Raw genomic sequence first — 26,890 nt, 5'->3', positions numbered from 1 at the left:
TGACAGGAAGGACACTAGTTGTGAATATGCTATCTGAAATAAAACCAAAGAGCAAAACTGAAGCTCTCTCAGTGTGGGTAGAATCTGAAATACTAATCAACCAAACCTGGAACCCTGCCACAGAAGCAATCTAGAAAACATGCAGAAATGACCATATGGCTGCCCTGCAGAATCTGGAAAGAAACCAATCAAGAAGCTGACAAGAGAAACAAACATGCTTCTGACCAAATGAGGCCTGACAAAACTCTGTAACCTGAGGTCCATCAGGAAAAACAAACAAACCAAAAAATGTAGTCAGGCAGCTATTTAGGCATGATTCTCTAGGTTACAGCTCACCCAATAAACTTATGTCAAATGACACATAAGACATTTAGAAGGAGGCCTTCAGTCTATTTTCAAAGAAAACTCAAGGGAGTATCTTTGCATCAAGGTTGAAAAGAAAACTTCACTAATATGGCTACAAGAAGCCTGGTAACAAGCACTGAAAAAGTACACAACAAATTAAGATGGAGCTCTGATATTTGGAATACTTTTTTTTTTAAGTACATATATGGCAAAAGATTTTTTTAAGTTCGTTTTTTTGGGAGGTGGCAGAATGATAGTCCTTTAACGAACTTTAGCAAAGTAGTAATTAGTAGAAGGAGATTCATCAGCCTTATAAATTTCAAATGAATTCTGTTAATGAAATTCCAAACATCTAAAATCCACTATGACTAATGAGTTCATATACTAAAGAAGTAATCACAAAGTATTAGCAACTACAAAAACAACTAAAATAACTGACCAAAGGTGGAAAGTCATATTGTAAGCAAAAGGAACACAAATATTCCTAATCAGAAAACAATATTTCACAAAATTCTGTGAATTTAACTTCCAGTTAAAGCACCAAAGCTTGGAAAATTTTTTATCAAATGAGACAAACTCACTATTACATCTCAATTTATAAAGAAAAACTGTTTTTAACAAGAGCACAACAACAAAGGTTATAAAATGGGCTCTCTTTTCTCATTTTTATTTTTTGTAATTGAACTTAAAATTTATTTTATTATTTTTTATTATACTTTAAGTTCTAGGGTACATGTGCACAACCTGCAGGTTTGTTACATATGTATACATGTGCCATGTTGGTGTGCTGCACCCATTAACTTGTCATTTACATTAGATATATCTCCTAATGCTATCCCTCCCCACTCTCCCCACCCCAGGACAGGCCCTGGTGTGTGATGTTCCCCTTCCTGTGTCCAGGTGTTCTCACTGTTCAATTCCCACCTATGAGTGAGAACATGCGGTGTTTGGTTTTTTGTCCTTGCAATAGTTTGCCGAGAATGATGGTTTCCAGCTTCATCCATGTCCCTACAAAGGACATGAACTCATCCTTTTTTATGGCTGCATAGTATTCCATGGTGTATATGTGCCACATTTTCTTAATCCAGTCTATCATTGATGGACATTTGGGTTGCTCTGTCACCCAGACTAGAGTACAGTGGCACGATCTCAGCTCACTGCAGCCTTGATCTCCCAGGCTCAGATGATCCTCCTGCCTTAGCTTCCCGAGTATTTGGGGCTACAGGCACATGCTACCACGCCCAGCTAATTTTTGTATTTTTTGTAGAGGACGGGGTTTTGCCATATTGCCCAGGACGGTCTGGAACTCCTGGGCTCAAATGATTTGCCTACCTCAGCCTCCTAAAGTGCTAACTAATATTACTGGTCAAACACCTTGATCATTAAAGTAGGGAATAATTTCCTCAATATAATGACACATAGGAAAAAGCATTTTCCCTCAAAATTTGCTATTTATTTAATAAGAAATAAAGGTAACAAATAGAAAAATATTCACTCTTCTAGTAGAGGATACTACTAAAATTTTTCACTTGCTTTTACTTGGGATTGATGTCCATACATACAGAAATACACAGACATACACAAAACACAAACACATACACTCACATGCTCTCCCTATTTGTCCACGTAACAGTTTCACTTCAAACACTGATACACAAACACAAACACTGTTAGTGTATTAAGTGAAACCATTACCTGGACAAATATGGAGAGTGTGTGAGAGTGTGTGTGTGTGTGTGTTTATGTGTATCTCTATGTATATCTATGTAATATATGTAGCATTTTCTGTCCATTAAATAGAGTAATAAGTCAATATTCAAGACAGTTCCTTATATAAAAGTTTTGCCAACGTATTCCAACAATATGAAGATGCTGGCAGAATAGATTTTAACGACAGACAGACAGCAAGGAAGAAAGGTGCTACACTTGAATGTCCCCTCCAAAACTCATGTTGGAATTTAATTGCCACTCTGATGGTATTAAGAGTTGTGACCAATGAAGAGGCAATTAGGCCATGAGGGCTCTGCCTTCATGAATGCATTAATGTTATTACAAGAGCAGATTGTTATTAGAGCTAGGTCAACCCTCTATTGCTCTCCTGCCTTTCTACCTCTGTCATGGGATGACATAGCATGAAGGCCCTCACCAAATGCTAGTACCTTGATACTGTACTTCCCACTCTCCAGAATTGTGAAAAATGAATTTCTTTTTTGTGAAAGTGGCAGAGTAAAATTAAATCAGACTGCTCTAATATGTAAGTTAAATTTAGATTTTAATAGTTTAATTTCATTAAATAATTTAACCCTGAGTCTGAAAATTTTATAAACTAGCTATAATATTCTATAGCTACTTTATTTATTTATTTATTTATTTGAGACAGAGTCTCACTCTGTCACCCAGGCTGGAGTGCAGTGGTGTGATCTCAGCTCACTGTAACCTCTGCCTCCCAGATTCAAGTGATTCTCATGTCTCAGCCTCCCAAGTAGCTGGGATTACAAGCATGAACCAACATGTCTGGCTAATTTTTGTATTTTTTGTAGAGACAGGGTTTCACTATGTTGGCCATGCTGGTCTGTGACACTCTGTTATAGCAATACGAAACAGATTAAGACAATAGCCAAACAAAAGATTCAAGGACAATACAGATGGTTCCACATTTATGATATTTCAACTTAGAATTTTTTGACTTTATGATGTGTTTATCAGGATATAAACCCATCATACCTAAGTCAAGAAGCATTTGGACTTATGACAGTTTGACTCACAATTTTTTGACTTTACAATGGGTTTACTGGGGTATTAAATGCATATTTGACTTAAAATATTTTCTTTTTTTTTTCCAGGATGTAACCCCATTGTAAGTCAAGGAGTATTGGCATCTACAACATAATAAAGTCACAAAATATCTCCACAAAACACCAAATATAAGTGAGTTGGGAGAAAGCATAAAAAAGTATTGGGCCGTAGTGGTATCAGCATCTGTGTGAGAGACAGCAAAGGAATGTACCCAGGCTTCTGATGGTCCAGAGAACACAATCCACTAATGGGTAAATGTAAAGGGCCAATCTAGAATAGTAGCCAAACTGGGAGGGGATTCCACACAATCTGATTTGCAAGTGAAAGCAAGAGGACATCAACTCAATAAAGTCTGAGATACTAGAGCAATATGGCTATGCTCAAATCTAACAAAAAAGAACTGCTTCCAACATGGAATCCAACAGTAAAGAGAAATTACTGAGAGTCTAATCAAAATTGAGCAGACAGAAGCAAAGAAAAGAGAAGGTTGAGAAAAAGTTGGACAACGGAGTCAGGAAGAGAGCAGAATCAAGAATTTTTTTAGAAGTCATTTTACAAAAACAGTAAGAGTGGGAGCACTAGAGCCTTGAAGACAGAAATGGTATCATGAACTATCCACCCTATTTAAAAGTACAAAAAAATTCATTTTACTTAAAAAGAAATGAACAACAGAAAATAGCAGATTCTTCCTAAAGTTATCGTAAGGGAATAAAAGCATACAAAGAATAAAAGATGTCCCTATGAATAATGAAAGCATGCCAGAAAGACATGCTCACATAAGATGAAAACTGTGACCTAATATTTCAAAGTAAGCTAAAAATCCTTTTTTAAATGACAACAGTGATGAAAAACCTCATTACTTAAAAAATATTTGGAAATGATGTGTTTGACAGCAAGGAAGATATGAAAATAGAGGTGATCAAACTCAGGAAAAACTTAGAAAAGATATCAAAACTTATTTTAGGGATGAAGACTAAGTTACAAGAAACTCAAGAATGAATAAACACAATGGATAATGCCTTAACAGAAACAGGAAATGGTAAGAAAAAAACTACAGAATTAAAAAAATGAGGAGACAAGATTTCAAGAGAAAGTAATATGTAACATAGGCAAAGAAGGTCCAACATGTGTGTATAACAGGAGTCCCTCAAGAAATGACCAAAGGAACAAAACAAAAAATACTAAAAACTATAATTTTTAAAACTCTCCTAAAATAAAAGATAACTTGAAAGGACATACGGAAAGGACATACTTATATCTGGGGAAAATAATCAACATATCAAATATATTTGATAAAGCTAAAGTGACCTTCAAGTATAAAGGCTACAGATTAAAAAAACTATATCTGAGTTCTTGCTACATAACTAGCAAGAACTTACGGAATATTATTCCTATGAGTCTTTCCTGAAAATCTATTAGAGAATGCTCTTCAATCAAAAGCCTGGAAAGGAATTAACATAAGAACCGGTGGAAGGTGTGAGTCATTGAGCCAGCACCTTTGAAGGAGAAGAGAGCAGCAGTATGTTCAGTATCTCTATGGGCAAGTCTTCCACCACTAAATGAAATAAATGACCATAGAAGGATAGTAAAATTACATTGTTTCCCTCTCAACACATTTGAATTTAAGACTATAAATTTCCAGAATGTCTGATAACTAAATGTGAGTTATTAAATTCCTTCTAGAGCCAGATATATATATATATGAGAGAGAGAGTGAGAAACAGACAGACAGACAGACAGACAGACAGACAGACAGAAAGAAAAAATAAATTCTAATATTCCTCCAACGTCATTGAATTGGCTAGCCTTACAGAGGTAAGTTTTCTTCCTAAGTAACCTAGTAAAGAAATCAGCTCCTGCTCAATCTAGAGGAGAAAGTAACTGAAATTGGAGGATTCACACTAAAACCATCAATAGGTTTTTGCCTATTCTCTCCCTCCAAGCCTGACACTCACAAAGTTCCAAGTGCATCCTATGGAAGTCTATAGCAAGAACCAGGAAAGCATTAAGAAATAGTAGTTCCTTTTATGGAGAAAGATATTTGCCATGAGAAATGATGGGATAATGGACTGAGGGGGTTGAAGAAGAGCCATGTAGAAAAGATAGAAGCCTTGAGGAAGATCTTCTCCTTGCAATGGGGTAAATCTAGAAGGGCCTCTTACAGAACAAAGAGAATAACCAGGCTCCTTCCACACTACCTTACCAACTACTGGACATGTCAGTAAAGAACAAAGCATCCCTAAAATTATTTTCAAGGCCAAGAAAAAGCTGATTATGGCTATTAATATTATGGAATCTCCACAAAAGGATAATCAAATTATGCCATGTAAAATGTATTCAGATAGGTGTATGCCTATAATTCCTCTAATTCTGAAAAGTAACATCCTTCCTTGGAAAATTATCAGCATTCTTATTTCCTATTTGAATGAAGAACAGCTAAATATAATACAGAAAACACAACAGTCTCCTAGACAAGTGAATAGCCCTTCTCATGATATCTAAACTGAAAAGTAGAATTCCAAATCCAAATATATTTTAACATACAATTTATAAACAAAAGATTCACACACTTAAACACTTTGCTTATGTAATAACTACAAATTAGCTCGTAACTGTCTAGCAATAGGGTGAAGAGTTAAATCCATGGTTAAATGTAGAAGAGATTAAGGGGAAAGGCCTAGGAAAAAGAGTAACTATTTAACCTGAGTAAGGTATGATTTCCAGCCAAGCTAATCTACTGCTGCAAAGCAAATGATAAATAGAAATCTGTACTGAAATATGTCTGGATACCACTGATTTGCTCAATGCAAAATAATGTAGTAAATTAAATATAGCTCACAAGCTGTATTCTCCCCACCCCCACAATGTGTCCCCAAATCCAGCAATGGTGAATATGTTGTTTACTAGGAAACACAACTAGCTACACTTTTCTAGAGTAAACCCAGAACAAACAGACTCAACAGAATGAAGGCTTCAGAAATACGGAAACACAGACGTTTATTCTAGCATTTACTTTCATATATATTGACACCAAAGAATCAAATATGTAGCTGTAAAGCAGTAGTTTATCCAAAATTGAGTGCTTCATAAAGTCGGAAAGGCCAAAAGCAGCAGAAAATATCCTGAAGGAAAATGTCTTACAGAAATCATACTTTTGTAGAGGCCACGAGTAAAACACAACACAGTAAAACACCAGTCTATGTCTGCATACACAGAACACCTTTCACCTCAACAATTCTACAAATATTGTGCATAAAAGATTGCCAGGAAGTTTTGCCAAGGATTGAGAGCAACTGAAGAAATAAAACAACCAGCAGCATAAACAAGTGTAGGGCAAAGTGTCATAACATATTGCTGGATAGCATTATGCTTTATTTTCTAAAATAGCCACAAAACTGGGCATTATTATCTTCGTCAAAAAGAGTCAATTGATATTACTGATTGAACTGTGCTTCAGTCAAAATGGCACTGTCCAGGCGATACAAACAAACTACAGTCACAAAGTTTTAGTGTTTACTGTATTTAATTTTTTTCTCCTCAACAAACAAAGAGCACTGTTCACCCTAAGTGCCCAAGAAATGAGTGAATTAATCTCAGATGATAGTTTTAGATACAGCCTGAATCATTAACAATACCTAGAATAGCTGGGGCATTTGGAATACAAAACTGAATAATACCTCCAGATGTACTGGACTCATCTCAAAGTAGGAGGAAAACAAAACCACACCAAGCCAGAAAGCTCCAGTGGGTTTTTTCTCTCTCCCTTCACTTCTGATTACATTTTTAAAATCCTTTCTATGTGTTTAGTATTAACAGGTGACAAGAACTGAACTACGCATGTTCGGAGCATTATAAATAATGTAGCTCACTTATTTCTCATGGAGATCACACACTTGTATCTGTCTCTCTTTTCACCTATATCTCAGCTATTTTACTTTCACTTTAGAATGAGACAGGAGAGGAAAAAAACTAACAATCAAAATATGTTTACCTTGCATTTAAATGATTAATGCAAGACTTATCTACCAGGAGGTATGTTCCTAAAAAGCAAGAATGTTGTCATATTTTCATTTATCTGACACCTAGTATATCTACTTACAAAACAGTTGTTAAACTTGTGGCTATCACGAGTGGTCTCCTTAGCCTTTACTATGAAATAAATATTCAAAAATTTAAAATCGCCTGGCATGTATTCTAGACCTCTTTACCAAAGCAGACTTTTGGGAAGAGCCTCAAGTAGAATAGCTCCATATTTCTCCTTAATATCCTTTATGTGAGGCTCATCTAAAATCACTGTGAATAAAGTACAAGACAGTGAAAAAAACAACTTGAATTCAGGTCCAATTGTCATTCTATTTTCCTCATTTATATAAAAGACCATGATTTCTATGCTCTGACATTTTACAAACACAAAAATAGAACAGGTTGATGGAGTGTCTCTTGCATTGACAGATGCACTGCCAACACAAATTAACCATACTTGCCAATGTGACAGATTAGATAAGGAAAGAGAGGAACTCCCAAGGTTAATTTTCAAGGTGGCTCCAATAGCATCAGCTAGTGGACTATCTTCTTCAAACTCTAAAGTACAGTAAGGGTGGTAATGCTAGCCGCTACAATTTAAAATTATAGCTTTATTTTTATAAAAAATTAGTGCCTTATCACAATAAAAGCCCAACATGTATTTTCTGACTGACAGATTGCTTTTTACTTGATCATTTAGGGATTCAGACTTCATTCATCTCATGGCTCTACCATTCCATTAGGACCTTGGTCAGAGTCCTTTACTAGATTCTCTGCATCCAGTTGGCAGATGAGGGAAAAGAAAGAATGAGGAGGACCAAATAAGAATTTTTAAGTTGAACAAGGATGAAAGTGTTCTTTATCATTTAGCCTTATCTAACTGCAGCAGAGGTCAGCAAAGAAAAAAATACAGAACTGCAAAGGGGGCCAGAAATTACAGCCTAGAAGTAGGCACAAGAGGGAGAGAAAAGAGGATTAGGTGAACATATAGGAGTCTACTATAGAAGACTTTTTGTATTATTAATAACTCTATTTGTCTAAATTACTCTTGGAGACAGTCTGTCCAAATTTTAAAGTGACTCTCATTGCATAAGCATCATAATATGTCACCATAAATAAGATAATCTAACTTAATCACCTACCTTACTCTCCACATTAGGTTCTTAATGACATTTGGTTATTTTCAAAAGTCCTATCTACCCCTAAAAGACAGATTCACTCCAAGAGTATTCTAAATGAAATTCTCCGAAGACATTTAAAAAAAGGACTTCAAAAAGACTAGAAAACATATATAATTCCTCAAGGTGACCTCTTTGAATAGGCTTTTAGAGGAGTGCACTGTTTTCCTTAAAGGATGGTCAGGACTCTCATAACTTATTCGAAAGTCCTTAAGATTTGTCAAAGCAAGGTGGTATGTAATTTCACACTGATGATACTAAGTATCTACTAATAACAATACACCTGATAGTAAAAAAAAAAAAAAAACTCTGCTCATCAGCATGAAAACACGTAACACTAGTTGAACTTTCTGGATCCTTTTAACATAGACTTAACCACAAAAACCTTATTGTAAACTGTAAACTCTTATCAACAGAGACTCCAGTGCTGCCTTAGTTCTAGGTTTTGGGATTTGGGGCCATATGGAGATGAAAGACTATATTCTCATATTCCAAACATCATCTTACTGAAAGACTACTACTTACTCTCCAAAAAGCATTATGTCCATCACTCCCATCTCATCTCCAAGAAGACTCCCATTATCTTGGTACTGTTGTTCTCAATTTAATATCATGAGGAAAATAATCTAATTGAACTAATTCATACAAAGATAGTGAGTTTCAAGGATATCTTTTCAGAGATACGCATTTTAAAAAATAAAATGGTGGCTCACTCCTGCAACCCCAGCTCTTTTAAAGGCCAAGGCGGAAGGATAACTTGAGGCCAGAACAGCCTGAACAACATAGTGGAACCCCATTTCTAAAAAAAATAAAGAATAAAAAATAAATTAGCCAGACATGGCGGCATGCACCTGTAGTCCCAGCTACTCGGGAGGCTCAAGTGGAAGGATCGCTTGAGCCCAGGAGTCTGGGGTTACAGTGAACTATGATTATGCCATTACACTCCAGTCTGGGCAACAGAGCGAGACTCTGTCAATAATCAATCAATAAATGACTGTCAACTCAAAAGGATCTCTAAGTAGTAAAATGTCAGGCAATGTGTTAGAGTGAAATAGAAACATTCAAGTAGAGAAATACATTTGGTGGGCAATGAGATCCTGAACAGTCCAGAATTCCTGCCCTCAAGAAACTGACATTTCAGATGAGATGACAAGTGTCTTAAATAGTGACAGTACGATGTAAAGGTGTAAATACAGTGCTTTGAATATTCAAAGAAAGCCACACTTCTCTTTACCTGGAAATGTCAGGAATATTTTGCAGAGAAGCATGATATTGGAAAGCTGTTTGCAAAGAACGGCTAGGGTTTTCAGGCAAAAATCATGTATATTAGAGGCACAAGTATTCCTGACAGGAAAAATATACCCAAAGAAAGTGAGTTCAGTTTGGCAGGAACACAAGGTACACAGTGGAGGATAGTGAGATGAGTCTTTTACCCCTAATTCACCAAGGAACCAACAGAAATCTTTCATTAAAATCAGTTTTTGTGGGGTTTTTTTGTTTTGTTTTGTTTTTAAAGAAAGACTGTGCTTATAGCAGTATAATGATTACATTAAAGATGCAAGACAATTGGCATGGGAAAAGACTTAAGAGGTGACAATTCCAAAAGTCCAAGCAAGAAGTAATAATTAGGACATGGAAAGAATGCAAAAAAACCCCACCATGTTCAGGAGATAATTCTGAGGAGGTAAGACAAGATATAGTGACCAGAAGGATGGGAGAAATGAGTGAGGAGAAAAAGTCAAAGATTATGCTAGTAGGAAGTAAGAACTCAATCCAATGACACTCTAGGTCTGAATATCTCTTAACCATAAAGGCTGGAACCATCATGCCAATAAATGAAGAAACCAACTCCATTTCTGTACCAAGTCTCTGAGTGTAAATTAAAATCATTCAATACTCTTACCTTCATAACTATGCTTCTAATCATATATTACACATGAATCTTTAAAACACATGACTCAAACTTGCAATTATATAGAGTAAAATTTGTTGAATTTTATTAGTTTTATTCTCAGTAACACAGAAAAATACACTAGGTCACTTTTTCTTTTTTTTCTTTTTTGAGTCAGAGTCTCGCTCTGTCGCCCAGGCTGGAGTGCAGTGGCGTGATCTCGGCTCACTGCAAGCTCCGCCTAGCAAGTTCATGCCATTCTCCTGCCTCAGCCTCCTGAGTAGCTGGGACTACAGGTACCTGCCACCCCCCCCCCTCCTGCTCCCGGCTAATTTTTTGTATTTTTAGTAGAGACAGGGTTTCACCGTGTTAGCCAGGATAGTCTTCATCTCCTGACCTCATGATCCGCCTGCCTCAGCCTCCCAAAGTGCTGGGATTACAGGCAGGAGCCACTGTGCCTGGCCACACTAGGTCACTTTTTCAAAGCATGTAAATTGAATACGAATTCCTGTACTAAGAGAGTATGATATATTCTATTTTGTGAAAAATAGATTGAATACACTTTAAAACTTTTTATACAGACAGTAACAGGATCAAGAAGAAGATAAAAACCATGAGCAAAATATCCAAAGACAGTTATAATGATACTTTAAAAAATTCAGATTTGTAAACTTGTAGAATGTGTAAGGATCATGTCTGTTTTAACTTGCCATACACAGGTACCAACTATAAAAATACTCATTTCCAGCCAATAGAAATGCAGTAATTACACTTTTCAATGCTTGTTTCAAGTTTGAATTTAAATACCAACATAATCTTCCGCTCACAAATTATAAAGCCAACCCCAGCAGAGAAAATTGATACATTTGTTAAGAAAATTAAACTGCAGATAACAGGATTGCCATTCTAAAACTATATTATAGGATTCAGAAGAAAGGATTTATATCTAAACGGATTGATTTTTCTCCAAACCCACACACAACAAACTTACACCTTACCAAATAACTCTGAGGTAAACAGTTCAGTCAAGGTGTTCAGCATGGAATAAATGCTTCCGAGAAGGAAATATAACACTATAAATAGTAAACTTCCCCTGAATCACAAGGAAGACATTCAGGAATATGTCTAGTTGGGTGTTCACTGGTTTTTTTTAATTTAACTTAAAGTTCCAGGATAGATGTGCAGGACGTGCAGGTTTGTTACACAGGTAGATGTGTGCCCATCATTGGTTTTATCTTATACGAAGTGAGCAAATCCTAAGTCACTATCCCTCAGTATATTAAAATTACCTAAAGTATTACGAAAAAGTGATCATGAACCTCTACTCTGTATGGAGAAAATGTCAGGAACCAGGGATTATCCAGTGATTGCTGAAAAAGGAATGTGAACTTTAGGGTGCACATGCTATTACTCTCTTTCTCTTTCTCCCTCTCTCCCTCCTTCCTTCCCTCCCTCTCTCATACACAAACATACACACATTTCCCTTGGTCCTTAAGTATATACGAAAACAATAAATTAAAATCAGCCTGTAGAAATATACAATTATACACAAAATCATAATCTACAGCACTAACCATATTTGTAGTCTAATTATGCTTACTTATTGCTCTGTCCCCCTGACAGTGACAAGAGTAGAAAGTTTTGTGAAAGTTTTTCTTGGAAGAAGGACAGAAATATGAGGCTGGTTAGGAATAATTTCCTAGGGAATTATAACTGAAGTAATACTTTTTTAAATAAGGACAAAATATTCCAGAAAAAGTCTTGGGATATTTATCCAATATAAGCATATCTTTTCACAGAAATGTGAGAAAATCATTAGCATATATGAGTTCCTTCTCTTTTAGGGGTTATTTGAATACCACATTCCTCAGAATTGTAAAACTCAGACAGAAAGGGAATGGAAAAGATGTATTCATGTTCATTTATAATAGCTTCTTAGGATATTAATTTTGCTAAATCTCAGTAGAACATTTTATTCAGCAATGAGAAATTACACTATTCAGTTAATATGTTTTTACAACCTCAGATGAACCTCAACCTTGTGTAACTGACTTCCTAAAAAGTTTGCGTAAATAACATTTTGTAAATTGGATCATTTTACTTGCACATAAGCTAGATATTGTGTAGAGCAAATAACCACCTCAAAATCTGCTTTACAGTTTAAAGTTTTTACATTACGATGAAGTTCAAATTAATATATAATTCACATTCTCCTTACTTGGAGCTCAGTATTACCACAGTCTTTAGGAGGGACTATAAAAACATCAGAATTTTTAATTTGAAGAGCCCACCAAATTTTGGGCATGGATGGTTTAGTTTCTCTAAGTATAACAGATTCAGGGTCAGCACTGGTGGCTCTGTAATACCAGCAGTTTGGGAGCCCAAGGTGAGAGGATTCCTTGAGCCCAGGAGTTCAAGACCAGTCTGGGTAACATACGGAGACCACGTCTCTATAAAAATTAAAAAATTAGCCAGGTGTGGTGGCACACGCCTGTGGTCCTGGATACTCCGGAGGCTAAAATGGGAGGATTGCTGGAGCCCAGGAAGCTGAGGCTGCAGCGAGTCATGATTGCGCCACTGCAATCAGCCTGGGTGACAGAGTGAGACCCTGTCTCAAAAAAAACAAACAAAAATTCAGAAGCTGAGTCCATGGAGCCTCACTAAATCAAAATTCACTTAATAGAACTTTAAATGTAACTTAGAAACTCATTCTGTGGAAATCTATCTTCCATCTTTTAATATGTGGACTATGCTGGCATCACCCATCTTTATCACACCTATCTCTACCAGCAAGAGCACCCAGCTCCTTTTATTTTGTGTGAAAGTCTAAATCAGTGTTTTTCCACCACTACCACTGAATAACAGGCCTTAAATGAAGATAAAAACCATCAGTTACCTAAACTATTAGGCATTTTTACAAAATGGGCAACACAAATATAATCTATTAGTTTTAACCTTTGTCAGATATTCACAGGACTTGCATGCACTAACAATCATTGTTCATGTAGCTGGATTCAAATCACAGATTTGAACATATATAGCTAAACAGAAATCTCTATATAAACCCTATGTAAGGATTTAAAAAATATTTACTGCAAGGCTGGCTTTCTAAACACCAGAAACCATAGTAGATGCTGGAATACTAAAAATGACATGCTATTATTTGGTGAAGCACAGATATTCACCAAAATTACCTTGAATACAGAGTTATAAAAACATCAAGATAAATGAAAAATCATAACTAAACTATCAAAGCCTCTAGAATCACTACATTAACTATGGAATAATACAGTGGGTCAAATAATCAAAGATTCAGCTGCTGCACTATATATTTATCTTATATTTTGAGGCACTTAATTCAATAATAGAATAATATTTTTAAATGAACAAAACAAATATTAATTATAATTCATTTCATTACTTTTCCTATACCTCCCTATTTCCTAAAATTCCTACATACAATTTTATACAGTTTCTTACATGGTTATAGTCAGAGGCCGTAAGATTTTCTTCAGTGTTCCATATGCCCATAAAAAAGAAAAGCCACAAAATATGATTCATTTAACATTGTTTGCTTTACCAACAAGTTAACTATAACACGTACTTCATTAAACAGGAATATCTGCATAAAGACATTATTTTTTGACCACATGTTTAATACAAAGTACAATGGGGCAAGTGTCCTAAAGACTAGCTAACATAACTGAATAGTAATATTAAAGGCTATAATTCTAATATTTTTTATAATTTGGCATTATTTTATACAAATGAAGATACTCATAGCACGTGATCAAGCTCTATAACTCCTAGACAGACAATGCTCACAGCAGCAGTTTCAGCAGCAAAAACAAAAATAAATAAAACTCAAATGTACATCAACAGAACAATAAGTATTCATATAATACAATACAGCAATAAAAATGAAAGTCACAGAAGTAAACAAACATTATGCCATTTATACAAAATTGAGAAACATACAAAATTAACATTTCATTTAGAGATACCTATGTACAAAGCAAATGACAAACACAAATTTCCAAATAATTACTTGAGAGGGAGAGGGTTCTTAGGGGACTTCTAAAGTATAGGCAATATTCTAGATCTTAAGCTGGCTGATGAGTATACAGATATTCATATTCATTATCCCTTTGCCTTATAAACACGTTTATGTATTTTTGTAGTATAAATACTTCATTTTAAAAGAAGAGTAAAAATGTGAAAGACTTCAAAAATGAAGACTATCATTTATGTATAATAACATTAGTGTAAAAAAGTATACAAAGAAAATGTTGAGTTCTTTCAGTGCCCTATATAATCAGTATTAATAATCTAAAGGGCGATAATCCTAGTATGAAAAAAATAACAAGCTCTGACACAAAATCTGAACACCTGCTTTCCTGGCACTCTAAGTTAGACAAGGGTGAATATGTTAGCCACTCAATTCTGCCTCTTCATCTTTCATCTGTACTTAGATTTTTCTTTATCTTTCGATTTCTTTGGACTTCTGCTTCAGTCTCTTTTTACTCCTTTCTCTTTCGTAAAGATGTCTGGTATTTGGATTTGTGACTATTACTATAATGGCCATTCCTCTCTCATGATCAGCTACGACTGCAGTTCTGAGTTCGGTCTCTCTCTTTACTCTTTCGTTTCTCCCAACAGCTTTCTTCTTCTTCGTAGTGACCAAACTCCAAACTTTCTCATACTTATCTGGATTAGTATTTTTGATTGGTATCTAGTCTTCATCTTCTTTTACTTCAGAGCAGTGATGGGTTTTCTTCTTGTGATTTTTACTTGTGTGTGAGTGACTTGACTTGGAGTCTTCTGCCTGCTCATCTAGTACAACATTATATTTTGCCCCCTGTTTGGGCTTACTTTATCTTTCAGAACCAAATTAGATGGTTTATCCTGTTCCTTTTTATACTCCTTTAAATCATTCTTGGTGTATTTCCCACTTTTTCCTTCCATTTAACCTTTGTAACAGACTGGCTAAAATCCATGTTTTCTTCTGTCATCTATAAGTATATTGTCCATTTTGAAGAAGGCTTTCTCATAATCTTCTTCCTTTTCAAATTCAATAAAAGCATACATCTGTAATCCCAGCACTTTGGGAGGCCAGGGCAAGTGAATCACCTGAGGTCAGGAATTCGAGACCAGCCTGGCCAATATGGCAAAACCCTGTCTCTACTAAAAATACAAAAATTAGCCGGGTGTGGTGGCGCACGCCTGTAGTCCCAGCTACTTGGGAGGCTAAGGGAGGAGAATCACTTGAACCCAGGAGGCAGAGGCTGCAGTGAGCCGAGATCGTGCCACTGCACTCCAGCTTAAGCAACAGAGTGAGACTCCATCTCAACAAAAAAAGAAAGAAAGAAAGAGAGAGAGAGAGAGAGAGAGAGAGAGAGAGAAAGAAAGAAAGAAAGAAAGAAAGAAAGAAAGAAAGAAAGAAAGAACAGAGGATTTCTCCTGTCTTCCAGTCCCAGATAACTTCACAACTTCTTATTGGCCCAAATCTAGAGAGTATTATATCCAGATCCTCATCTGTGGTCACTGGATTCAATTTGCATACACAGATTTTTCTGGAGGTTTAATATCTGCATCAGGTAGGTCTCCCACCATCTCTAAAAGTAAAGCCTGAGTTTTAGCTTCTTTTTCTGCCTTTATTTCTTCTACTTCTTCGGCTGACCTTCGTTTGACATGATCAATTTCTTCATCTGCGTCAACTCTACCACTCTTTAATTGTTCCCTTGTAGGTTCTGGTGATTGGTCAGGGATTAATAAATCAGGAATGTCATCAAAATGGACCATCTAAAATCACTATATAATTCATCCTGATATCCTGATATGGTACAAAGTCCTTGTCAACAAAGGTCTCATTAATTTTCTTAATTATGTCAATGCCTTCTGTCACCTCACCAAATACTGTATGGTACCATCAAGGTAATCTAGATTTTCTCCTGTAGTGATAAGAAACTGAGATCCATGTTGATCACTGTCATTATTCACCATGGACATTGTGCCCTTCTTCTTGTGCTTAATTCTTGGGACGTTTTCTGTCTCAAAAAAGCTTGCTTGATCACCATACAATCCTAGGCCAAAAATAGACTCTCCTCCACGACCAGTCCCTGTAGGATCAACAGTTTGTATGATAAAATACCTTTGTATACTGTGAATAAGGCAATAACTGTAATATTTTATTTTGTAATATCTCAAGAAATTAAAGCAGGCGAGTACCTTCTAGGTGCTTGGCACTGCCATCACAAATGCCATTAAACTGTGGTACCTGCTCTCAAAAAGTTCACAGTTGCAAGGCTGCTGCTCAGTGTACAAATTGACAACCACATTGCCCAAAGTAGTCTCCAGTAGAACCGCCATGGCACCCACTCCTCCTCAGCTATAAGCCCTGGTGAGGTCACTAATATTCTTTAAGGCAAAAACTAAAAGTCAATAGAAACTGAAAATAGGTAAAGTCTGATTATAAGAAAGAAAAATAGGGCCAGGTCCAGTGGCTCACACCTATAATCCCAGCAGTTTGGGAGGCCAAGGCAGGTGGATCACTTGAGGCCAGGAGTTCGAAACCCCATCTCTACTAAAAATACAAAAAATTAGCCAAGTGTGGTGGCACACTGACGTGGTCCCAGCTATTTGGGAGGCTGAGGCAGGAGGCAGAGGTTGCAGTGAGCCAAGATTGTGCCACTGTGCTCCAGCCTGGGTGACACAGCGAGACACTGCCAGAAAGAAAGACAGAAAGATAAAGAAAGAATAAAAGAAAAGAAAGAAAAATGGGTCACTGCATTCAGCCAAAATTTCAGGTAAATGGTGACATAATACATGAAAAGTTTGTCACTTCCCATTCTAGCTCAGCAATAGCAGACATTTAGGCAAAGCCAATTCTTCCTTATCTCAACAGCCTCACAAGGCATCACTGCCCAAGATTACTACACAGTATTATTACTACATATTACTACACTACTACACAAGAAGCCACCTCCAACAATACAGTTCAGACTTCTGCAGTAATGTATATGTATGCAGAGAAAGAAAGGGCCAGTGACATCATCCTAGGCTAAACTATAGTATAATATTATAATAGGTAAAGGCAGCAAGACACGTTAGATGTAAGTATGTTATAGAAACCATAGGATGAAACAATTAATATTTCAAGCTTCATCTAATGAAAGAAAAATACACATAAACAGAGTGGCAACTTCAAAACAGAACACCAGAAAAAGCTCAAGCTAACTTAGAAATAAATAATTCATATATAAAATCTAAAACTCAGTGAGAATAGCCTATTTCTGAACAAGGATAATTCATTTAAAATCTGCTAAGAATTTGACCCACTATTTGTTACCTAAAAAGATAAAAAGTGAGCAAATGCAATTCCCTGAATGCGTTTTTTTTTACAAACTAAGAGGTCACTCTGGCATGTAAAGTATTAATAGACCTTTGAAATACACTTTTTAAGCTCTATGATCGAAATATTGCAGAATACTGTAGCTTTTTTCAAAAATCTAATCTCTGAGCACAGTCTAAATCCTCACTTTTGCAATACTAATGAAACTGCATTTAGCAATGTTTGCCAACACCAGTTTAGTTAAGTCCTAGACACTTAAATGATCTGACATAAAGCAGGAAGAGGACTGTTGATTGATTCTTTTAGGGGCAATGTGTCAGAGTAACTCCAAGAATACTTTAGAAGAAATAAAATGACACTTACAAAACTTCGAAAGATATTATAAATACATTTTGTTTATAATTAGCTAATATAAACCAATCTATATTTTACTATGATATTTTTGTACCTTCATAGAAAGATCACTTCACAAGTTTGTATGAGGAATAGTAAAGTTTCCATATGGCTAGACTTGATGTAACCCTGAGCCACTGAGTCCTACTGTTTTTATTATCTTCTAAGATACCAGCATTACACTTCACTAATTCAATGTACAACTGATATATTTAACTAGAAAAGTAAATATAATTACAGAAGAAATGTTATGAGAAACTTTATCCATCACAAAGACTCTATATAATACTTTTGCTCTCCTAACAATAAACACAATTTCTAATGTTACTTATAAAAGAAAATCATTTCCACATTAACTACTATGCAGAACTTATAGTAAGCACAAATGACATTGAAAAAATGCCAAAACACCCTGGAAGAAATTATTAAAATAGAGATTAAAATTTATTTTCTGTATTACATCAACAAACCTAAAAGAAGTGAAAGAGCCAAGTACATATAAATAATTTTTTTAAGGTAGTGTGCATTGCTTTGCCATGACAGTGTTGTATAAAAAGATACTATGTTAAATGTTGCTAAAATATCAAAGGATGATAAATGTAGAGAATCATAATTATGGGGCTGAAGGTAGCCTTATAATACATTATAAATGGGCAGATTTTTTAAAGTTTACATTGCCAAATATGAATACACAAAAAAGAGACCTTATTCTACCCAGATTTTGAACTTTCATGTGAAAGGAAGTTTTTAAAAATCAAATGCTAAATTCTGTCTAAACAAAGTGATAGGTCCTTTAGGGACCAAAGGGAAGGCCCAATGATGGCATAATTACTGGGGATACTTACAGCTATTTTAAGTTCCATGCACCCTAGCGTCTAGTCCCATTTAGCTTTCTCTTCTTCCCTCACCGCCCCAAAGCTATATTTAGCCTTTCTATGACTTAACTGTATAAGCAGTGGGATAATACATTGTGCATACTTTCCTGCCCCATAACTAACTGGATTCCAACAACAACTTTCAGCTATCTTGAAGTCAGGACTTAGAGCATTACAAGAGCCCTGTGCATGCTGCCTGACCTTGGGCAAATTACTTAACTTCCCAGGACCTCATTTCCTCATCTGTGAAAAGAGGTTAATAAAAGTACCTTATATTGGATTCTACCAAAGATTATTAGTTGGCATAAAAGCTCAATAAATAAAAATTTTAAGAATCATCTAGTCTAATAAACTTTCTTTTCCTTTCAATAGCAGAATCTTTTCCCTACCCAACCAAAATCTTAAAAAGTCTATCCCCTTCATTTTAAAGACACAGAAGATAAGATGCAGAGTTAGTGGCTTGTCATAAGACAAATGTCAAAACTCAAAAGAGAACTCAAGTTTCTTGACTCCAAATTTAGTATTTCCCAGGATACATTTATGCCTCTACGTCATGTCTATGGAACCATTTGGAAAATAATTGCTTTGGCCTTTCATTTGATAATTAGTTCTAGAGAAAACAGCCCGGTTATACTATCAAGGACCAGTTCAGTCAAACATGCTTTGCTCCACCTTCATCAGAAAAACAGGAAATAATCCCAAAAGCAAATTTATAGAATCAGTTATAGCACAAGTCTAGTCAGTCAATACTCATTCAGTCTTATTCTCAATATCATCTATAGTAATCATTTTTATGTATATAAGTTATCAATAATAGTTATTAATAAAGCTAATCAAGCCACAAGGAGTTCGTTTATGTCTTGTTCACTGTGCTTAACAATCAAGTGTGTAAGAACGTTAGAAAATGTTTCATCAGAAAGTTAATTTTTTAGTAATGTCAAAGTTAAAATTAGCTATACGGACTATTCACAAAAGTTTTCTTTATGGCTACACAGAATAAATAAGGAATTATTACTGTCAGTAGTTAATAAGTATTTGATCTTCAGTAACACTAGACAGGAAGTTGTAGCAGTTTTCACCTTTTCATTACGAAACACATCTAGATGGTTGGTGGATTTCTTAACTTTTTTTTTTTTTTTTTTGAGACAGCACCCCACTCTAGCACCCAGGCTGGAGTGCAGTAGGGTGATTTCAGCTCACTGTAACCTCTGCCGCCTGGACTCAAGTGATCCTCCTTGAGGATCACTCAGGAGGATCCTGAGTAGCTGGACTACAGGAGTGTCCCACCATACCCAGGCTAATTTTTATATTTTGTGCAGAGGCAAGGTCTTGTTATGTTGCTCAGGTTGGTCTTGAAATCCTGAACTCAAGCCATCTGCCTGCCTCAGCTTCCCAAAGTGCTGGGATTACAGGTGTGAGCCACCATGCCCAGCAGGATTTCTTAACAATTCTAATAACCTGGTAGACAATTTTGGACACTGACCTTGCCACACAACCATGGGTTACTAGTTTTCCTTTCCTTTCTTTTATTTCCTTTCCTTTTTCCTTTCTCCTTTCCTTTTTCCTTTCCTTTTCTCTCTTTTTTTTTTTTTTTTTTTTTTTTTGAGATGGAGTTTCACTCTTGTTGCCCAAGCTGGAGTGCAATGGCATGATCTCAGCTCACTGCAACCTCCACCTCCCAGGTTCAAGCGACTTTCGTGTCTCAGCCTCCCGAGTAACTGGGATTATAGAGGCGTACCATCATGCCCGGCTAATTTCTGTATTTTTAGTAGAGACAGGGTTTCACCATGTTGGCCAGGCTGGTCTCGAACTCCTGATCTCAAGTAATCTGCCCACCACAGCCTCCCAAAGTGCTGGGATTACAGGCATGAGCCACTGCGCCCAGCCCACTAGCTTCTTTAAATCATCATTCTTTTTGGTGAGCCATCATTAAGGTATACGATGGTGGACTTCATTAAGTTATATACGTACACTGTTCAACCCACAAATTGCAGGCTCTTGGAAGCCTGTTGTCTTTTGGGAGGGCTGAATCAACCTAGTGCCAGTTGCTGGGACAATCACTTGAGACCAGTCTCTGTTTAGTGATTCCTGAAGCTTCCATCAGTTTAGCACCATATGTAATTAACTTTTAACATTTATGAAGAGAGAAAAGGGGAGAAAAGCACTTATACTCACTATAAAGTGATTCGAGGACAGTACCGATTCTGAATACACACAAGAAAGCCCAGATACAATCATGTTCCTATCTTCAGAAACAAGAATTTCTCTGTCTATCTCAGAAACAAGGATTTCTCTCTCTCACACACACATTCTCTCTGTCTCTTTCTCCTTATATGCAAGAAAGAAATGGAGAAAAATGGCCAATCCATCTATATTTTATTTTAGTTACATTCAACAAACTAGGTCTCACATTTTTAGACATTCTGAAAATGTCAGACCATACCCCAGCACAGTGTAATAGTGTCATGGAAACAAAAGAAAACCAATTCCTTTGTCATTCTTTTAGCTTAGAAATCACAGCTGATCATCAACATTAGAGTCTTTTTGAGTTAGGAGCAACAGGATAGTCTTATGGAATGAACACTGGATCTGGAATGAGAAGATCCACATCCTAAATCCTTGCTGAATCAAAGTATACATTGCTTGGTATATAGTTAGCACACAAATATATGTTTTCTTCCTTCCTACCTAAAACTAGAGACACAGCATAGTATAGGGGAAGTCACTGAGGTATTCATGAACTTGGTATGTGTCTTAATAACATTCACTGGGAATAAACAACACTGCTTAAAGGTGTCTGCCATGTTTGTTCATGCTACAATGAAATACTTTTCCACAATTTGTTCGTAAGTAAAATCCTTAGATTTTTCAGAATTACTGCTAATCCATTATAATTTGTTTTTCAGAATAAGCACAAAAATTCTTCTAGAATAGCCAAATGATGCGTCAACTTATGGTCACTTTCAAGGGTCCAAATGAAGAGTAGAGGGAAATACAGGTAGTATCTGCCTTCCATCAGTTCCCTAGGCTTTCTATATCAATATATGAGTACTTGTGTTCTCTTTCCTCCACTTACTTTTGGCAGAAACCAGAAGTTAGATAAATTCAACCTCTTGTTAAAATAATTAAACAGTATGTAGCACAAAAAGAGTGTCAGTGATTTAGCTTCTTAGACACTTAATAAAAGAATAAATTATATACTGAAGACAAAAAGCAGTGCCAGACACAGACTAGGACAGGGGCTGCCAAAAAGTCTATCTTAGTGGTGTCTGGAAATGTTAAGTTCTGGAGAAAAGACCAAACTAAAATTAAGAAGATCTAAGTCATTAGACTATACTCTTTGGCAGATTATTAACTACCTGTGAACATTTTAATAAAACAGACTTTTAGAATTTTTTAAAATTTCAGACTAAGGAAAACCCTCTCCGACTAGCCATTTGTTGAACACTGTCATTTATTTCCATTCCACTCACTGCTGTGGAGCCCAGTTACTCCCTTATTTTCTTATTCACATGTAGTCTGACTTATCACAAGTAAAACAAAAATCACAAGGACGCCATTATCCTTCAACATTTCCCCAAAGTACAAATCCTAATTTGCATTAAGTCCTTACAGAAACGTACACTGCAGTCCTTCTGTAAAAAGTACTGTAATTAATAAAATGATTTCCAGTTCAATATATACACACAGAACTTTACATACAGTTAAAAACTGATTAAGATGATTTACACATGCTAGGTATTCAATATTCAATACGCTTACAATAACAGTTATTTGAGAGGAATATAATCTTTGAACATAAGACCACAGATTTTGATTAAATAACTATAAATTCATTTATCCATTTTGCTATTCACTGATTGATCTAGAAATTTTAGGCACCATGAGATAACTGATGGAAAAAAATAGTTCTGTAAATAATGAACACTGCTGCTCTCTAGCATAGTTTTCTGAGAATGAAAACCTTTCCCAAAAGTCAGTATGTGAAACCTGTCTCTTTAGAAAAAGCTAAAACGTTAATGTAGAAGAAAGCTTTGAAACAAGTATCTATAAGCACTCAAGGAAAATTAATTAATTTTAAAATGGAAAGGGAGGATCTTAATTTTCAAGAATAGCCTGAGAATAAACTTCATAGAAAGAGAATATCTGAGTATCTCTTTTAAAAGAGAAAAAGTTATTAAAATTTTTTGTATTCCATTGAGCACAGCATAAAAATGACTTAAAAAGATAAATTTAAGGAAAAGAGAAAAACTGAAAGCAAATGAATGAACACAGGCAAACATATATTACATGCAGTTAACATTATATTTGCATTATCTTTTAGAATAGAATCATAACTTCTTTATGTATAAAACAATGAGGCTCTCAAGATACTCATGAAAAAGTCTAATCAAATTTCACTCTAGAGTTAGCAATCTGGTAGAGTATTAGGCCTAAATAAACCTGATATGTTAAATCAGGAACTAACATATGCTATTTTTCATAACAGGGGCTATATAAATTACAAGCTCTTCCATGTTTTTGTTATCAGATTTGGTACACTTAAAAATAAGCTGTATTCTCCATCCAGAGTATTCTAAATATGACTGTTTTTACATCTTTTAGAACTTATAATCCTAATGCTCTATCTTTACAAAACACACACACACACACACACACGCGCGCGCGCACAAAGATTTGCATTTCCTACTTACTATCTTGGACAGTAAAACTGTATTTGTTCTATGTTTAAATCCATGGGTTCTGCTCTGTGAGGTTTCAAAAAGAAGAAACTTTATTATATTTTCTTTTGGTTGTTACTAATGATTTTAGCTTAAAGATCATTAATTTTAACACTAACATCCTGCTTTTTCTCATTTGAGTTGCTCTATTTATCTCAAAGGTAGACTTTATGTATTACCATTACAAAAAAATAACTATTTGCATAATACTTTATGATTTTACGTCTATTACAAACACATCACAGGGAGCCTGAGGATTCATTCAGCAGCCTGTCATTCACCACTGCAAGACCCTTCAGAACCAAACAAGAGGGAGGATGACATTTTACTAATGGCAAAAGTACAGGAATGAATGTAAATAACAAACCTCGAAGTTTTAAAAATACAAAAGAAAAAAAACAAGCAAAAAGAGGATGATCCATGAGCACAAACAAAACAGTTTCAATTCGTAAAACTCCATGTCTGCTATATATACAGCAAGGTATTTGGCAATTTATGTATTTCTATTATGTTAACCATTTAAATTATTTAAAACTATGCTACAAAAATAAAGGAAATTACCATTTTTTCCTGGGTTGTATAAATTAATATTATAATAATATTAAAATTGACTATTCCTATTTATAGAATTCAGCTTTTCCTCAGCCTTGTGAAACAATCTGAATATCAATTCTCTATTACTCTAGCCTTAGCCCTACAAATATTCACATTAAGAATGCTTAAGACGCAGATAATGATATAATTTATTTAGAAATTGTGTTGTTTCATAATTTTTTGGTAAAAGAATCATAAAAAAATTTTTAAGCTTCCATATTTTCTCCTATAATCATCACTCCAGATGAAATGCATGAAATACTGAATGCTCAGTTATGTCACCTTTAGTCGAAATGCCCATAGCCCTTGCAGCTTTTCATAAACAATATGCCTTTATACTATATACCTACCCCTTGAGCCATCAACTACTTAATGCTTTCAAGTGTAGTTTCAAACGCAGTTTTACCACCCTCTTGCGCACACACACACACCCACATACACTGAAGTGTGCAGAAAAAGGAGGAGGTGGAGAGCAGAGGAAGAAATGGAGCACGTTGTTGTTTTTCATTCATGCAGTATAGTGATGTCAGTGTCTGCAGCAGCAGTGGCAGCGGCAGGAACCTTGACCAGTGCAGGCTAAAATCCACTCAAGTCAGAACCTTACGGCATTCAAAAGAAACTGAGAAGATAATCATTCGAAAAATTAAATCAACTGTTCAGATCATGGATTTTAAATGGCTAAGGAAACAGAACAGATTAGTAGGACAGTTTTAATTTGGGTAGTGGGGGTAAAAGGCGGGACATGGAGAAGTAACATAGGAGTAATATAATCAGGGAACTGGGGGCACAGAAGCCCGCATTCAAAAATCACTGCAATGTAAGAAACTGACAAAACCACCTGGTGTTTAAAACAGCAGAAAAACATCTTTAGCAAAGAAAGCCCTTGCATTCCCAACACAAGCTCTCTGACACTGCAAATCTGTCTGCTGCACAACCAGACTCAGAAAAGTGTTTTCATCATGATTGCATTAAAATCGCATTAAACTCGGATGTGCCACACTACAACAAAGAGAATAGTTTAAGCCAGATCACAAATTTTATTAAAACTGCTTGATGATGGAGCATGTAATTCCTAAGCAATTAAGCCTTTTGAAGGATGCAGAGAAACAAGTTGTACTATTATCCGTTGTAAGATGTTAGTGTTTATATACAAAAGGGGAGGAGGTACTAGATGGCCATTATGTTGTTGCAGCAATTGCCGAAACTTCTCTTACTCACACCCACAAGACCCTCTGTACACAATCTGCAATGCTTATTTTATGCCTCTTAGTCCCTACAAGAAAATCCCAAAACTCAATTTGTGCACTGTTGAAGCGAAATCACTAAAAAATTTATGTAACTGTTTTCTGTTCGTTCTGTTACTTCTCATTTCATACAGTTCTAGAAAATGTGCAAAGGAGTTGCATATGGCATTAATCTGTTAGAAAATGGTGGCCTTTTCTATAAAATACAGCCAAAGATGTGTGTTCAGTTGTGGTCATTATTAGGGCGATCACGTTGTTTTCATTCATTCATTCAGGATTTGCTGGAGGATGTCAGTTTCTGCAGCAGCTGGCTTGACCTGGGGGAGGAGTGGAGGAGCATATTCCTCCCAATGCATACAGATTACAGGATGTATTTCTTGGTGCTCATGTACTCATCCCACTGCACTACATCCTACACTGGTTCACCATCAAGTGGTCAGAAAACAAGTGCGTTAGCAACATGCTAATTACGGGTCTGAAATATTAAAACAAAAACACCAAGACTGCAATGTATCATAATGCAGACAGCCACTTTCTCCAACTCTAACACCTTCATCAAGAAAACTCCACTAAAAAAAAAAATCCACATACCACATAAACAATGTACAGACTTTGACAGTGTTTCCCTTCCAAGCAGAGATTTTTCCACCCAGTATGATCTGTTCCCTCCACAATGCAGCAGCAGCATCTGTAGCTCTAGTTTGGTATCTAACAATATTAGCTATTCCACTCTCCCTTATGAGCTTTAAGTCCCTGTTTTGGCTAATCTTCCTTTTCTCCCCCAGGGCTCAACTAAATCATGCACTGTGTCCCTAGACATAAACAAAACCAAAGCAAAACAGAAAACACTAAGGGAAACCCACAGCATCCACCAGCTCACCATTACCTTTGACACCTAACAAAAAAAGAAACTTGAGATCCTCGAACAGCTCAACTGAACTGTTAAGTGTACTTAAAAATGGAAGGAAAAAAACGAACACGTTCCACAAATAAGTTTTCAGAAATTTACCATGAAAATCTCCGGTAGAGCACAAACAGTGCAGGAGTGCTCTGATGCATGAATATATAAAGGGGAGGGGGAGAAAGAGAGGGAGAGAGAGAGGCGGGGTGGCGGGGGGGTGGGGGAGAGGGAGAGAGGGAGGACTGAGGGAAAAAACCGTATACACTTCAATTGTACATTCAAAACTGTCCCCTCTCGCAGATCTCATTACATCCAGCCGGTATCCTTACATCGAAACTAATGCCACCAACCCTCTAAAAACTAAAAAATTATCCCGGTAGTTACAGGCACGTTAGGAACTTTGCAGAAAAGCACAAAGAGACTGTAGAGATTACAACCACCACCTTATCCGCTGCTGAAGTTTGTGTGCGTGTTAAGTGTTTCGCCCAGCTTCTCCTTCCCCGGCTACAAACAGCAAACACACGAATGAGCTAGCCAGCTCTTAAACTGAAAAACCTCTCGAAGCAGGCGAGTGATGG

The 26,890-nt window shown here is 36.0% G+C and overlaps 1 protein-coding gene and 1 pseudogene across 3 annotated transcripts in view; both read right to left on the bottom strand.

Annotated features, from left to right (window-relative positions):
• The window catches only part of GLCCI1 (glucocorticoid induced 1), a 120,200-nt gene that overhangs the window by 92,478 nt on the left and 832 nt on the right, over nucleotides 1-26,890 (bottom strand). The window lies entirely within an intron of this gene.
• LOC100979647 (peptidyl-prolyl cis-trans isomerase-like 4) lies at nucleotides 407-26,746 on the bottom strand (annotated as a pseudogene).

Source organism: Pan paniscus, chromosome 6 (assembly GCF_029289425.2).
Source record: "Pan paniscus chromosome 6, NHGRI_mPanPan1-v2.0_pri, whole genome shotgun sequence".
NCBI lineage: Eukaryota > Metazoa > Chordata > Mammalia > Primates > Hominidae > Pan > Pan paniscus.
This window is presented reverse-complemented; position numbering and strand designations above follow the sequence as displayed.